At 44.3% G+C, this 14,452-nt stretch overlaps 1 protein-coding gene across 4 annotated transcripts in view; it reads right to left on the bottom strand.

Annotated features, from left to right (window-relative positions):
* LOC126534143 (tabkunin 2-like) overlaps positions 1-14,452 on the bottom strand; it is a 107,901-nt gene that overhangs the window by 36,234 nt on the left and 57,215 nt on the right. The window contains exon 1 of one of the 4 annotated variants that reach the window (XM_072289255.1): positions 7,981-8,134. The exons of 1 other annotated variant lie outside the window; for it this stretch is intronic. The gene's annotated coding sequence lies outside the window, so the exon portion shown is untranslated. Of the gene's footprint in view, positions 1-7,980; positions 8,135-14,452 lie in introns of those variants that run through there. 2 more of the 4 variants (XM_072289254.1, XM_072289253.1) reach the window with 2 other exon arrangements.

The raw sequence follows: 14,452 nt of genomic DNA, 5'->3' as shown, positions 1-14,452 counted from the left end.
TCTCACTATGGTCATGATGAGTCTCTCTTGTATCAGAGAGACTCATCATGACTAGCAAACCTTCGTGTAATTGGACACTACACCTACTCATTCAATAAAACTGAATTGAACTATACCACGACAGAAAAAGAATCTCTCGCAATTTTAAAAGCCCTGCGCTACTTTCGTTTATATTTGGAAGGCGCAAAGTTCAAGCTATACACAGACCATGGAGCACTAACGTACATATTGACGATGACGGAAATGAAAGGAAAGATAGGTCGTTGAGTGGGAGAACTTCAGCAATTTTATTTTGAAGTAGCTCATCGCCTGGAAACTTCTATGAAGGACGTGGTTGAAACGTCAGGATTAGCCATTAAGCTTCCAGACAATCATGAAGAGGCAAATGTTGCAAGGATATCGCAGGAAACCGAGGTTTTTCAACGTACCGAAAATGAACTAGTTGCCGTTCGTACTTCCTTGGTTCCAAAAATATCGGAACTGTATCATGGTAGCCCCGAATGAGGAAGCCATGATGGCATTTTGAGAACCTACAGGAAATCGACAAAAAGGTTCCCATGGCCTCGTATGAAGCAAGAAACTTAAGCCTATGTATTATCATGCCATAAATTCCATATTAGAAAGTAACATTTAATCTACCTACGCCGGAAATGCTTATGCCGCAATATCCTAACACGCCATTTGAGGGCATTCATCTAAACTTTGCGTAACTATGAAAAATTCTGAAGGAGTTAAGAAGACACAAGCCTTCCTGTTGTGCATTGATAAGTACACCAGGATGATTGCAGCAAGACCTGCTAAAGAAGATGCTAACAGCCTAAGTTAATTATTCAACAGGAAAATCTTTCACCATGTAAAAATTAATTGTCTCCGACAATGGACCTTCTTTTCGAGGTCATCGGCTACAGGAATGTGCTGAAAAGCGTTACATCAAGTAAGGGTCACTGCGCACTATCATCCCGCAGCAGCTGGGCTTGGTGAAAGGGATATCAGGGATATCAAACAATAGATAAGCATATATCCAGCGTTTCTATGTGGTTAGAAATGTTGTCCGGAAGCGGCGATAGCTCACTACAATCACTCGCATAAAACTGGCCTGGGATGCACTCTTCTATTCACTGCAACTGAGAGACCACCTTATCCGCCTGCGGTAATAAGCATAGGTATTGACTAGGACATAAAGCTCATAGAAGAAGCAAAAACTGAAGATAGTAGATCAAGGTATCGCGAAAGAATAAAGAAAAATTTCGACAAGAGGCTTAATACAACGTTACCAACATTCGACGTCGATGACTTCGTACTGGTAAATAGAGAGCCAAGCCTGAACGCGGCCTATAACGGACCATTTCTTGTGATCAAGACGGCAGCTTAACAAGGACACTTAAAGGCAATATGGTACACGGTCGCAAAGACACCATAGAATAGACACCATATTGTAGTATCATCCAAAGAGGGTTGCAAACAATGCTGGATGGAAAGAAGTAATCTTTTGATGGCCTGCAAATAGAAGTTGGAACAAGACAAGGAGCAGGGGGAGAAAAGAGAATACAGAAGTGCGATAGAACAGAATGCAGTCTCTGTTGGGAAGCTGTTTTGGGGCAGCTTTATTACATAACACATCAATATTCTTTTTGGTAACTTGTCTGAAATATTTAGCGGTTTTCGTTTTTACAAAATAAATACATACCGCTCTTCAAATTCGCTATAACTTTGTCGTTTTAGAAATTCTTTCCAGATATAAATAAATTTAGGGGTGTTTGAATATTTTATAGCAAGAAAAGAACTTCTAGCAACTATATTGGTGCAGATCTTGTTGTAATCAGAGAAATGCGCGCTTCTTGGCTGTCTTATTTCTGTCACCTGCTTTGGCACTGTTTACAAAATTCAAAAACCTTAAATCGTACGAAACAAGAATTTGAAAATAATAAATATATCCTAGAATTACCCTAAAGTTCAGTACATGCCTTATATGTATATTATTTTTAAGTTAAAATAAGGTATGGTCGATGCACGGCTAGGACATTTGCCATAGACTGGCCCATACACCTTCGAAGAAGTGCCGAAAGGTGTAGCATTAAATTTTAATCGCAACATCGTCCTGTAGCCGACACCAGAACTTGCATCGCGCTTCACACCTGCGGCTGGCGTTACGGTAGGATCAAACCAGGCCGCTAGCTCTTGTGCCTTCCAAAGTCTCTTAAGTAATTTTCACTAAAGAACGTACAAAAAATAATGGGCATCTAAACATCGTGCTGTAGTTCGCTATCCTAGTGGAACCGACGGTGCAAAAGAGACGCTATCGTGAAGTTGAACATATCATCAATGCGTCCAAACGTGGTAAGTTACGGGAACGCCTACATGAACGGGTTACAGTTATGGCACACTTCGCGTCGGCACTATGATTACTGAGCTGAAATAGCCGAGTATATAAAGCAAGTATAGCAGAGTATAAGAAAATGTAAAGTGTCTTACATAGATGCTATGGTCGGTGTTGGCGTGTCATTGCCAAAAAAATGTTTCCGAGCTGCGTGTCTGAGTAAATCCACAAAGAAGATCTAAAGCTTAGCTCTTAAAATAATCAGCTGATGGTGTCTGCTGATGTTTATCTACAGCAAGGCATTGTAACCGGGCTTTTACGAGGAGGCTGCTAAGAAACGGATCGTGCAGGACATGTGTTCTACACTAGATGATTTAGCATATATATGAAGGAATTCTCGAACTTGTAAAAGACCGGCACGTTATACTGCGAATATATCTCTTGCTCCATAGCCTTCTTAATTTGTTGATAGTTGCTTCTATATGTTTGCAGAGGTAGAATTTAGTATTTCACATTGCTATTCTAACTATTCATTTCAAAAATATATTACCACTGCTACATTTGCTTCCTCATTGTTTTGTCGATAGTTTCATTGTATAATTGGGTAATTGAAACACTTGCAAGTCAAATGAAGGTATATCTTCGAAGATTGCTGAAGCATGCCAAAGCTTCATAATTTTACAAAAGCCATACATTTCTTTATATCTAATTATTCGATCATTTATGCTGCTAGCTTTTCCAGTTAGTCATTGACCTAAGATTGAGATGAATATATATCTTCAAAATGGTGCGGTCATTAAGATCTTCATTAAAAGGGCAGACTATCACACTTCTCATCAGTTGCTCAAAGCTGCCATAGTGCCCACTCCTATACTTCTGGAAATGTGTAATTTCTTGTCAGTAATTGAAAATATAAGATGACTACTGCATAGATTAGTGAATGGCATAAACTCAACATTAATGCATCTGCAACGCAGCCCCTAGTTTGTGCACTCAGTGGCTCATTAAAATTTTTCTTCCTTTAATGAATGCATTAGCTGAACAAGTGTGTTCCTACGCAGCTCTTATTGACCTGCATTGGTGGCGTAGTGACTGTGGCATTGTGCTGTTAAGCCCAAGGCTACGGGATCAAATTTCGGGCATGGTGAGCATATTTATATGGGCCAAAATGCCTAACGCCCATGTACTGTACATTGGGTGCACGTTAAAAGAGCGCAGGTGGTCAAAATTATTTCCGAGTTCCCCACTATTACATGTCCGACAATTATGATGTAGTTTTTTTTGTACTGCATAGAACTTGTTCTGAGCAGTTCTTACGAATACCCCCACAGGATCAAATTATTGGCTCACGTCATAATTCGCTCGCGGGTAGTTTCCGATTCCACACCTACGATATAATAACAGGACTTTTAGTTAAATTATTGCACTTGCATTGGTAGAACTGCCGACACCATAGCAAAATTTTTATATATGGGTTAATCTCTAAGTTATACCGAGACTTGTCATATATGTAACGGTGAATCGCATCGTTCTCAAGCTTAAACGGCTTCAGCTGGTGACAAACCCTTGCATTAGGCGGGTGTAAATTTGCGCATAAACGTGGTATAATTCGGTGGCAGTATGGGTCAGCACGTGGATAGGAGGCGAACTCTGTGTAGCGGTTGGAGGGGAGCCTCTTGATAGGCGCTAGGGGTGACAACGCCAGTGAAGACGTAGTCTCATGGCAGCATAAAGTGTAACGCACAGATTTGCTACCATAACGATGGTGGCAGAGGCCAGCAAGAGAGAGCGTGGGCATCTTGATGTTTCTTGCCGAACTTAAAGATCACGTAAAAATCCTATTCTTGCGACCGGAGAACCAAGCGCCCAAAGCGACCAGGCAAATTTTTCTTCCAGGACAACCAGCATAGCGGGTGATGGTCAGTAACTACGGTAAAAATTCTTGCTGTGCTAATCGAGTAATTCTGTTGTACTGCGGTTAGTGCGCGTATGGCATACGCAACAACCGTCTCTCGTGAAGCATTGTCACTTTGCAGGAGGCCGGCACCAGTTCCGTGACAACTAGCGTTGGTTTCCAAAAAGGTATGCGCTTTCATCGAAATGGCAGAAAACGGGGCTGGATGTTGCACTCTTGAGAAATTTTAAGGTAGCCTCAAATTCTGCAGTCCAAGTGAAAAGGGCCCGAGGCTAACAGCTTGTCCAGTGCCGACGTTATGCTTGTGGATTGTCGAATAAAGTGCCGGAAATAGCACGCGAGTCCAAAGAAACTCGGCAAATGTTTTTGATATCCTGCGCGAGCAACCATAAGCACAGCAGCCATCCTGTCAGGGTGTGGTAGGATGCCGTATTAGATTGTCTTGCTGGCAAATCAGCCATTTTTGGTGTTCTGCTTAAGACCAGCATTAAAAACGCAGGTCAAAACTTTTCCAAACGCTGAATGTCCTGATTAAAACTCGAATGAAGAACAACGACAGGTTTTCCACTTCAGGCCACGTAGAACTGTGCCTATCACACGTTCAAAGGTTGCACGATCGTTACACAACGCTAAGGGCATTACGTTTAATACGTACAGTCCGTCTGGTGTTACAAAGGTGGTTTTGTCCTTGTCTGCCTCGTGCATATATATGTGCAAATAACCCGAACTTAAATCAAGACTTGAGAAATATTAAGCACCCTGAAGGGAGGCAAGGGCATCGTCGATTATTGGCATGTAGTGCACATCTGCGGGCGTGTTCTTGCTGATTGCTGTATAATCGATGCAAAATTCTAGAGAATTATCCTTCTGGTCTAGCACGACAGGCGAGAGCCAATAGCTAGATGACGGCCGGACAGTAGCGTGGGAACATGCGGGTGACGTCTTCCTCGGTGATTTTCCGCTCTATGTGCGACATGCGGTATCTGCGGTGGCGTATATGGAAGATGTTTTCGCTTTCAATGCGACGCACTGCGAGGGAAGTGCGGCCGAGAAGCTTTGAGTGGACGTCAAAGATCTGCTATTTTTAAGTGCCAATAAGACATCTTATTTATGCGCAATGGTAAGATCGTCCTTTATAGTGGCTGTTAGAGGAGCAGTACCATGGTCTCCAAAAGGGGAAGGAAAACGTCATACCTCCATGTGAAGTAGAACAAGCGTAACAGGTTCGGTGCCTGTGTAACAAGCGACAGCCGTGCCTTGGGGCATCCCGATCGGCGAGAGATTGGGAAAAAACTTCGTGACAAGCGCATACCTGTCGTGAATCCTCACCAGGCAAGGAGCGATGGTAAGCCCGTTAGCTGTGTGTACACCGAATAGTAGGAGGAATACATGACCATTAACTAAGCTATCCTGAGTCAGTATTAGAATATCCTTATGAACAGGTAGAATTAGACAATCGGGAGCTGTGACGAAATACAAGGTGTCCCCATCGAGTTCAGATGAACATTCAGTGTCTCTCATATGAATTACACGTTGATGGCAAGAAATCAAAGCTGGTGCGGATGAGAGAAAGTCTCATCCGAAAATGTACTCGAGGGGAAGCTCGATAGAGGAGAGGACTGGTGGACTACATATTTTGTGAGAGCAACACACGCTTGACTTTCAACTTTATCATCTCCGCATATCACCATCCATTGTACGCCTTCTTCATCTGCATATATCATCATCAGGTGCACAGCTTGATCCTCGTTGTAGCAGCGCGAGCTCGGCTGGAAATAATTTGAAGAGAAAGGGTGAAGCGGTCTTCAAGACTAAGGTTGGGGCCCTCCACCCTGGTCTTCCCTGGCTGTGATTCCCCGCCGAACTGAACCCAGGAATACCGTCTTCACTCCCGTCTTCGAGCTGTCCAGCTGTGTCTCCCACCACTTAAACTGGGCTTATCTTGTGATTAAAGCAACTAAATACGCATTACAATTTACGGGTGTCTGCGCGCACAGCTATGATATGTGGTAAAATAGGGCCTTTCTGCAAACCACGTGCACCTTGACTGAAGGTGTGCGAGGTGAATGGTGCGTACTGTTAATAAACGCGGATACGTTTCCGCTTGTCTTTTTTCTTAAATTTGTTGCTTCCTCCCTGCTTAGGGTCTTGTGGGAAAGAGCGCATTTTTGACGCTTAAAACGCAAGTGAGCGAGTTTATCCCGGTGAAATATTGATTCGGGCAATAATTGAAGTTTATTGTACCAATCGCCATACAGTCATAGCTTGCGGCTCTAACTACTCTTCCTGTGCACGTTAAAAATGTATGTAAAATCGTAAAATTTGTTAGAGGATCACAAGCGTGGCAGGGGGAATACATTAAATATTCTGGGCAGCACAATAAATCTAAATTCCTGCATTTGCTTCTTAAGATTCATACATTTGCCCGGTATAAATTTAAATAAAGAATAACATGGTCAGGATTTAACAACAGGTAAATTCAGGAACCCTTAGACTTCCGTCAACCGTCAGAATCAGGAACACCTTAGACTTCCGTCAACCAAAGGACCAGGCAGGATTCCGTAAAGGCTACTCAACAATAGATCATATTCACACTATCAATCAGGTGATAGAGAAATGTGCGGAATATAACCAACCACTATATGTAGCTTTCATTGATTATGAGAAAGCGTTTGATTCAGTCGAAACCTCGGCAGTCATGGAGGCATTGCGGAATCAGGGTGTAGACGAGCCGTACGTAAAAATACTGAAAGATATCTATAGCGGCTCCACAGCCACTGTAGTCCTCCATAAAGAAAGCAACAAAATCCCTATAAAGAAAGGCGTCAGGCAGGGAGATACAATCTCTCCAATGCTATTCACAGCATGTTTACAGGAGGTATTCAGAGACCTAGATTGGGAAGAATTGGGGATAAGAGTAAATGGAGAATACCTTAGTAACTTGCGCTTCGCTGATGATATTGCCTTGCTTAGTAACTCAGGGGACCAACTGCAATGCATGCTCACTGACCTGGAGAGGCAGAGCAGAAGGGTGGGACTAAAAATTAATCTGCAGAAAACTAAAGTAATGTTTAACAGTCTCGGAAGGGAACAGCAGTTTACGATAGGTAGCGAGGCACTGGAAGTGGTAAGGGAATACATCTACTTAGGACAGGTAGTGACTGCTGATCCGGATCATGAGAGTGAAATAATCAGAAGAATAAGAATGGGCTGGGGTGCGTTTGGCAGGCATTCTGAGATCATGAACAGCAGGTTGCCATTATCCCTCAAGAGAAAAGTTTATAACAGCTGTGTCTTACCAGTACTCACGTACGGGGCAGAAACCTGGAGGCTTACGAAAAGGGTTCTACTTAAATTGAGGACGACGCAACGGGCTATGGAAAGAAGAATGATAGGTGTAACATTAAGGGATAAGAAAAGAGCAGATTGGGTGAGGGAACAAACGCGCGTTAATGACATCTTAGTTGAAATCAAGAAAAAGAAATGGGCATGGGCAGGACATGTAATGAGGAGGGAAGATAACCGATGGTCATTAAGGGTTACGGACTGGATTCCGAGGGAAGGGAAGCGTAGCAGGGGGCGACAGAAAGTTAGGTGGGCAGATGAGATTAGGAAGTTTGGAGGGTCAACATGGCCACAATTAGCACATGACCGGGGCAATTGGAGAAGTATGGGAGAGGCCTTTGCCCTGCAGTGGGCGTAACCAGGCTGATGATGATGATGATGATGATGAAATTCTGTAACTCACATGTCATCAAAATCGCACAGATGACTGCGTGTGAAAGCGTATCTTCTACGGTTGTTCTAGCTTTCGCACAAGTTTGAACTTTCGCCTACATCAACAAATGCACTCTTTTCCCCAACAAGTTTAGGAGGAATGCGGACAGGCATAATGACTACAATAGGATGCTTTATTACTAAACCGCCTCATCTTATACAGCTCTTTTCTGAGAAAGGCAAGTGCGAAATGTGAGACCCTGTTATTACAAAGACCCCTACATGAACACGAAGAGAGCGTTTCAGTCTTAAAAATATAAACAATATGAAAAAAAGTAAATATGAATTCGCGTGAAATTACGCAGTGCCTCTCCAATAATGTTCTTTTATACCTCCGTACTCAATTACTTTTTGCGCCTTTATAAGCACGCATTGGTATTGTTCTGAAGTTTTGATTTTCGCGATTCAATGCGCACCAAATAATTGAGCCCTCCTTCGAAGAAATTGGTCTTACTAAGCAAGTGAAACGTGTATTTTTAGAACCAATCTCCGGTGCGTCGCATATTTCAGAAATACAAGTCCATACGAAGGCAGTTCTTTATTGATTACAGCCTCAATCCAAGAGCGAAGCAATGACATCGATAGCAAGCACGTTAGGCCTGTGGTGTTGCCCAATGTAAACAGCGCATCAGAGGCTATCCGGCGTTGTAGATTTATCTGACGAGACAGTCAGTTCGTATTTGGCGAGGAGTGCTTCGTATAACTCAGACAGCATCTTGCGCTTGCCCATACACGTGACAAGAATTGAGACGCCGAGGTGCCACAAAACGGGTAACGGTACCACTTTCCGGGAACATAGAATGTTTAGCAGCAAGACACCTCCACGCCCTGGCAACTTCCTTACCCTTCTCAATGTCCACGGTGCCGGCAGTATTGCGCACAATATTATTCAATGATAAAATAAATGATACCTAAGCATCCTCATTGGAACTAACGTACATCATGCAGACAATAATTACTTAAATAAAGAAAACCTTTCTAATATTTCTTTGCCTCCTTTCTTAGCCATTACATAGGCAGGAAACGGCAAAAAATAACTGCAAATACCTTTTTGAAGACTATCTCTTTTAGCAGCCGCCTTGGTGTTCAGGCTGCCGGGCATATAATCGACGAAATGCTCAGTTAAAATAAATATAGCCAAATATTTCCATTGCAACGGATCCACATGTAGAAGAGCACAGTTCCTTTATAAACCAAAGCTTTTACTTACTTTTTTGTTGTTATTATCCGCATCATTTGGCAAACCAAATATCGCCATGTCGCTTATTTGCATTGTTATGATTGCGTGACGTATGTACAATAGCGGATAGTTCTTTGGTGCGGTTCGACACAGAACACTTTCGTGACAAAAAAAAAAAAAAAGAAAATATGAAAGTGTTTCATCCTAACTCTCGATGATGAAGCTGCACGCGCGACTCACCTGCGAGCAGTCACTGGCTGACGCCATCGTAACGTATTTGCCCAAATGCACAGAAGGGCAGGATGCCAAAAACGCGGTGTTTGAGCGCTGGCAACATGTCGTCATTTATACAGCACAAAACAAAGGCCGCCATAGATGAGCTTTTCCAGCACTGAAAAAATGGCTGGCATCTAAGATGTAGAACAAGGATACAGACTCAACGCGACCTTTGTGATACTAAACGGATGCCGACATTTACGCAATGAAGCGCAGAAAAAAGAATTAAGCGCATATTTCATTTCCGGCACTGCAGCTGCCTATGTACTAGGAGAAAAACAAACTGGACGTGCTGTGTTCGTTGAAATCGACTTGAAAATGACAATATTGCCGTTGACCAGCTGGAGCTCGTCCAAATCAAAAGTCTCAAAAGACTGCTGCGAGACACATTCATATAAGAACCTCATGCGGCAAATAGTCAGGGAGTATGGCTGATCTACGAAAGTATACAACCAAGGTTAGTTTAACAGATTCTGCTTTTTGAAGCCGTTCGCGCGCCACTTTCTCACCATACGGTCAATAGCTCTGTGCACAGACGATTCAGGTCCACCTGGGCCACCACTTTTCCGGCTGCCGCTTCGTCCACGACAAAAGGGAGAGGCGCCGCGGTTAGGCAATGGGACGTGTATTCCTTCCTTAACATGAGAAGGAAGGGGGGGGGGGGCGGTAGGACAATCGTGCATATGCTGCTTGGGGAAGGTCCCGCACTTTGCACACAAGCCTTTGATTGCGTTTGGCCGTCTCCTCCCGAGGGCGAAAGCGCGGTAGCTACTTGTGAAATCGCTCCCGACATTTACAAAACCACTTGCAATGAAAATTATCGTAGCGATACGGCGCCAGCGAAAAAATAGTACCGGTAATTTTCTGCATGTCGGAATACTCCTTCACTTTCTATAGTTCACACTTAAATCCGCAGTTCTCTTCCCAAGCGCGAACTCAAATCTAGCATTATTTTATCCTCTCCACGTCGTCTGCTTGCACTTAACGAGGCGTGGCTCACCGGAGACATCAGCGATAATGAATTTCTATTGGACTGACTGAACTTCCATGGGTGCTGCAAAGGCCGCGCGAGATACACGGTCATTGCGGTACACATGGATTCACGATTATTGCGGTACATTGCGGTACATTGCGGTACATTGCGGCCAATTGCGGCAGATTGCGGTATATTGCGGTCATTGTGCTCAATGCGTTCACGAGATCACTGCCCACGTAATTGGCTGTACATTGATTTGAAGCGCCGAGCAATTATCTTGCTCAATCATCAATATTAACCCGCAGCTGCAAATATTACGGTTGATTATCCAAGCACGTCCACACAACCATACCATCGAATGGTATTTGTTTCCAAACACGCCACACTACTTGCGATTTTTGTCGCCAAATTACAAAGTTACACAAATATAATGACACAATGGCAATTTGTTTTCATCGCTAGAGCTCACCGACAGTCGGAAAGTTATCCGCATCTACCTAAGCTTAAAAATACCCTGCTTGTTACTGAAGCAACAAGGGCTTGGCAAAATGCACTCAATGCCTTGACTCTAATACTCTACAACAAATCAATAACTTTATCATACATTTATTATCTCCACGAAATTAGCGAACATAAAGTAATTCTTGCCGTTTAGTCTTTCCCATCACCAATGCGCGAAATGTGTGAGAAAAGGATCTACCTGCACTACAATGGTGATTATGAAGCGATAAGTGGTGGCCTTAGTAGATTTATCTCCCGTTTCCGCTTTTTCGCCATCACATGTCCATGTGAACTGGACACACTGTAAGGAAAATTTGAACGATATAACATCTAAATTCTTACATAAAGTTAATGGTTTCCGACCAAGCCATCACAAATAATGATATATGAAAACATTAAATGTCTAAAACAACGCGTGCACCCATCCGTCATGTAATGTCCCGTTTGGGGACCCTTAAGGTGGAAATCAAACTAAATAAATTAAATTAATAAAATACAAATTAAAGAAAACGTCTATTTCGGACTACAAACTTAGAGGTCTACCTCACGCGCGGCGGAACTAGGACGACGCTGAACAAAACCTACTTTTGCGCTTCGCCTAGCTAACAACCTTATCGCTCAGAGTTTACCACACTGTCGAAAGCTATTGCCAGACAGTTTTCGAAGGAACTGAAAGCCGACCAATAACGAGAAATTATACTAACCACGTAAATTATATGGACGAGCACAGCTCGTCAGCGTCACCGCACTTAATTTAGTTAGCATTGGTCGAGCTAGCTGGTGAAGGGAAATAATCCCATTTCAGAGTAGCTTGGGCGAACTCAACAGGTGCACTTAGTTTGTGGTGCACCATACAAACGACAGTACTGCCTGCGCTAGAAACGCACGAATAATTCACAGTTTTTTTTCGTTTAGCTACATAAACGTCAGCACCTTTCAAGCGAATTGTAAACTGCTTTGATTCAGTCTCGCTGTTCTACAACGCAGATACTCGCCATAGAAGAATACTGGTTTTCGGATTGTGTTACTGACTCCGAAGGTCCGGGATCAAATCCTGGCGACGGCGGCGGCATTTCCAAGTTGGTGAAACGCAAAAACGCCCGTGTAGCGCCCGTTGGGTGTAGGCTAAAGCACCTCAGATCACAAATAAAACGGAGTGCCTCACTACGGAGTTTCTCATAATCAAATAGTGGTGTGGCACCTAAGAACCTAAAATATTATTTTCACAACACAGGTGGCAGCCCTTTGGTCAGTGCTGAAGAGGAGCAGTGTGTCAATCTTTGTTGTATAATAGATTGTCGGCACTGTTCTATCAGCGCTCAATGACCCTGCTTTTGTAATCACGTGCCTTTTGGTCATCTTCTTTAGAATTGAAATAATCTGTTGCGACCGCCGTAGCAACATTATCTGCACCTTTTCGTGTTTCATGAAGTTCTACACAATCCGCAACTTGCCTTAGAAGTGTACAAATTGACCAATACCTTTCATGGGTGAACGCCTTTGCTTAGAACAATTATTGATCATACAACAGAGTAAAACCAAGTAGTTTCCCTTTTTCTAACTGTTCCCTTTGTGGCAGTGCCATATGTATAAATATTCTTGTGAGGCGGCGACAAGCACGACTGTTGGCTATGCAAGGCGAAAGCTGAAGCCACCAGCTGACACTAGAAGATGGCACCCGAAGCTCCCAAGCAACAGCAACACTTCTTCGTCAACGTCTCTTGCTTACACGTCCTTTTCTGCTTTGCGACATTACACCGTCGGTGTTGGAGCACCGACCCGGCGCAATTGGCGATTATGGCCGGACAAAGGCAGGTCCGTAGGGTTTCAAACAGGAGACATGAACAACATCGGTTCTTGGCTGTACGGACGACGGGCCTGGCTCTTCGGGAGCATTCTCGTACGTCACATCCGAAAGCTGTCGTAGGATTCGGTAGGGACCTGAATATCGCGAGAAAGTTTTGCCGATAGGCCCACACGACGAGATGATGACTACACGAGCACGAGGGAGCCAGGTAAATACTGCACGTCCCTATGTTGCGTATTGTAATGGGACTTCTGGGAAGCCTGGGTATTGGTGAAGTGAGCTTGAGCTGTCTGACGGGCCGGTGCTGCTATAGACATCCTATCGCGGCCGTAAGCGATGTGCGACTCTGTGACTTGTGGAATTACAGAATCGTGGGGTGAGATGGGATCACGGCAAAAGTGTCAATAAAATGGCGAGTAACCTGCAGTGTCATGGTGGGCGAATTGTACGTGAACGTGTCATATGGCAGAGCGATGTCCCAGTCCTTGTGATCTGGACAGACGTTCATAGCTAGCTTGTCGGTAACTGTAGTGTTCAGTTGCTCTGTGAAACCGTTTGTCTGTGGATGGTAAGCAGTGGCTATTTTATGCTCAGTAGAGCATAGGCGGATGATATTATCAATGAAATTTCACAAGAAGTAACGTCCGCAATACGTGAGGACTTGACGTGGAGCACCGTGCTGCAGGAAGACATTGCGTAGGAGGAAATCCGCGATGTCAGTAGCACATCTTGTAGGCAGAGCTCCCGTAACTGTGAAGCGCGTGCCTAAAGCTGTTGCAATGGCAGTCCATTTGTTGCCCTTAGTTCAGAAACGGAAAGGGCCAAGTAGGTCCAGTCCTACGCGAAATAAAAGCTCTGTGGGAATATCGATGGGTTGTAAAAGCCCAGCTGGAGCCATGCATGGGGCTTCCGGTATTGCCACAGGTCGCAAGCACTCACATATCGGCGCACAGAGTGGTAGAGGTGAGGCCTGAAGAAATGGCGCCGGTCTCGGTGAAAAGTGCGAGTAACACCGAGCCACCCAGCGGTAGGTGCGCCGTGCAGTTGTTGAAGCACGGTACGTTGAAGGTGCCCCGGTGCAGTCAGCAGTAGGTCAGCACCACCAGGGCGCAAGTTGAGTTTGTACAGGACTCCGTCGGAAATACAAAAGAGGCAGAGGTAAGCATCGGGAGTTAACCAGCTTAACTGATCTATGATAATTTGCAGAAAGAGATGACCGCGCTGTTCATCGCCAACGTTGAGCAATCCTGTGATGGACATAACACTACTGTCAGATTGCAAGTTTGTGGCTTCCGGTGGGTCATCAGGGTTGCTGGACAAGCAGTCGGCGCCCTGGTGTAAACGACTGCATTTGTACACTACAGAGAAAGTGTACTCATACAAGCGCAATTCCCATCGCCCAAGACGCCCTGTAGTGTCCTTCCGCGAGGACACCCATCAGAGCGCGTGCTGGTCGGTAATTACGCGGAAATGGCGACAAATAGGTATGGGCGAAACTTTGCTATCACCCAAGCTTACTCTCGCTCGCGAGGTACTCTCGCTCAATGATAAAATAGTTGCATTCAGCCGTAGACTGAAGACGGTTTGCGTAAGCGATAACGCACTCTTCAGCACGCTGAATCTGGGCAAGAACAACGCCTATGCTTTGAGCACTAGCACCTGTACGGATTTCAGTGAGATCTCCAGAGTCAAAATGGGTAAAA

Source organism: Dermacentor andersoni, chromosome 7 (assembly GCF_023375885.2).
Source record: "Dermacentor andersoni chromosome 7, qqDerAnde1_hic_scaffold, whole genome shotgun sequence".
Taxonomy (NCBI): Eukaryota; Metazoa; Arthropoda; class Arachnida; order Ixodida; family Ixodidae; genus Dermacentor; species Dermacentor andersoni.
The sequence above is the reverse complement of the archived record's forward strand: the minus strand, read 5'-3'. Positions and strand labels throughout refer to the sequence as shown.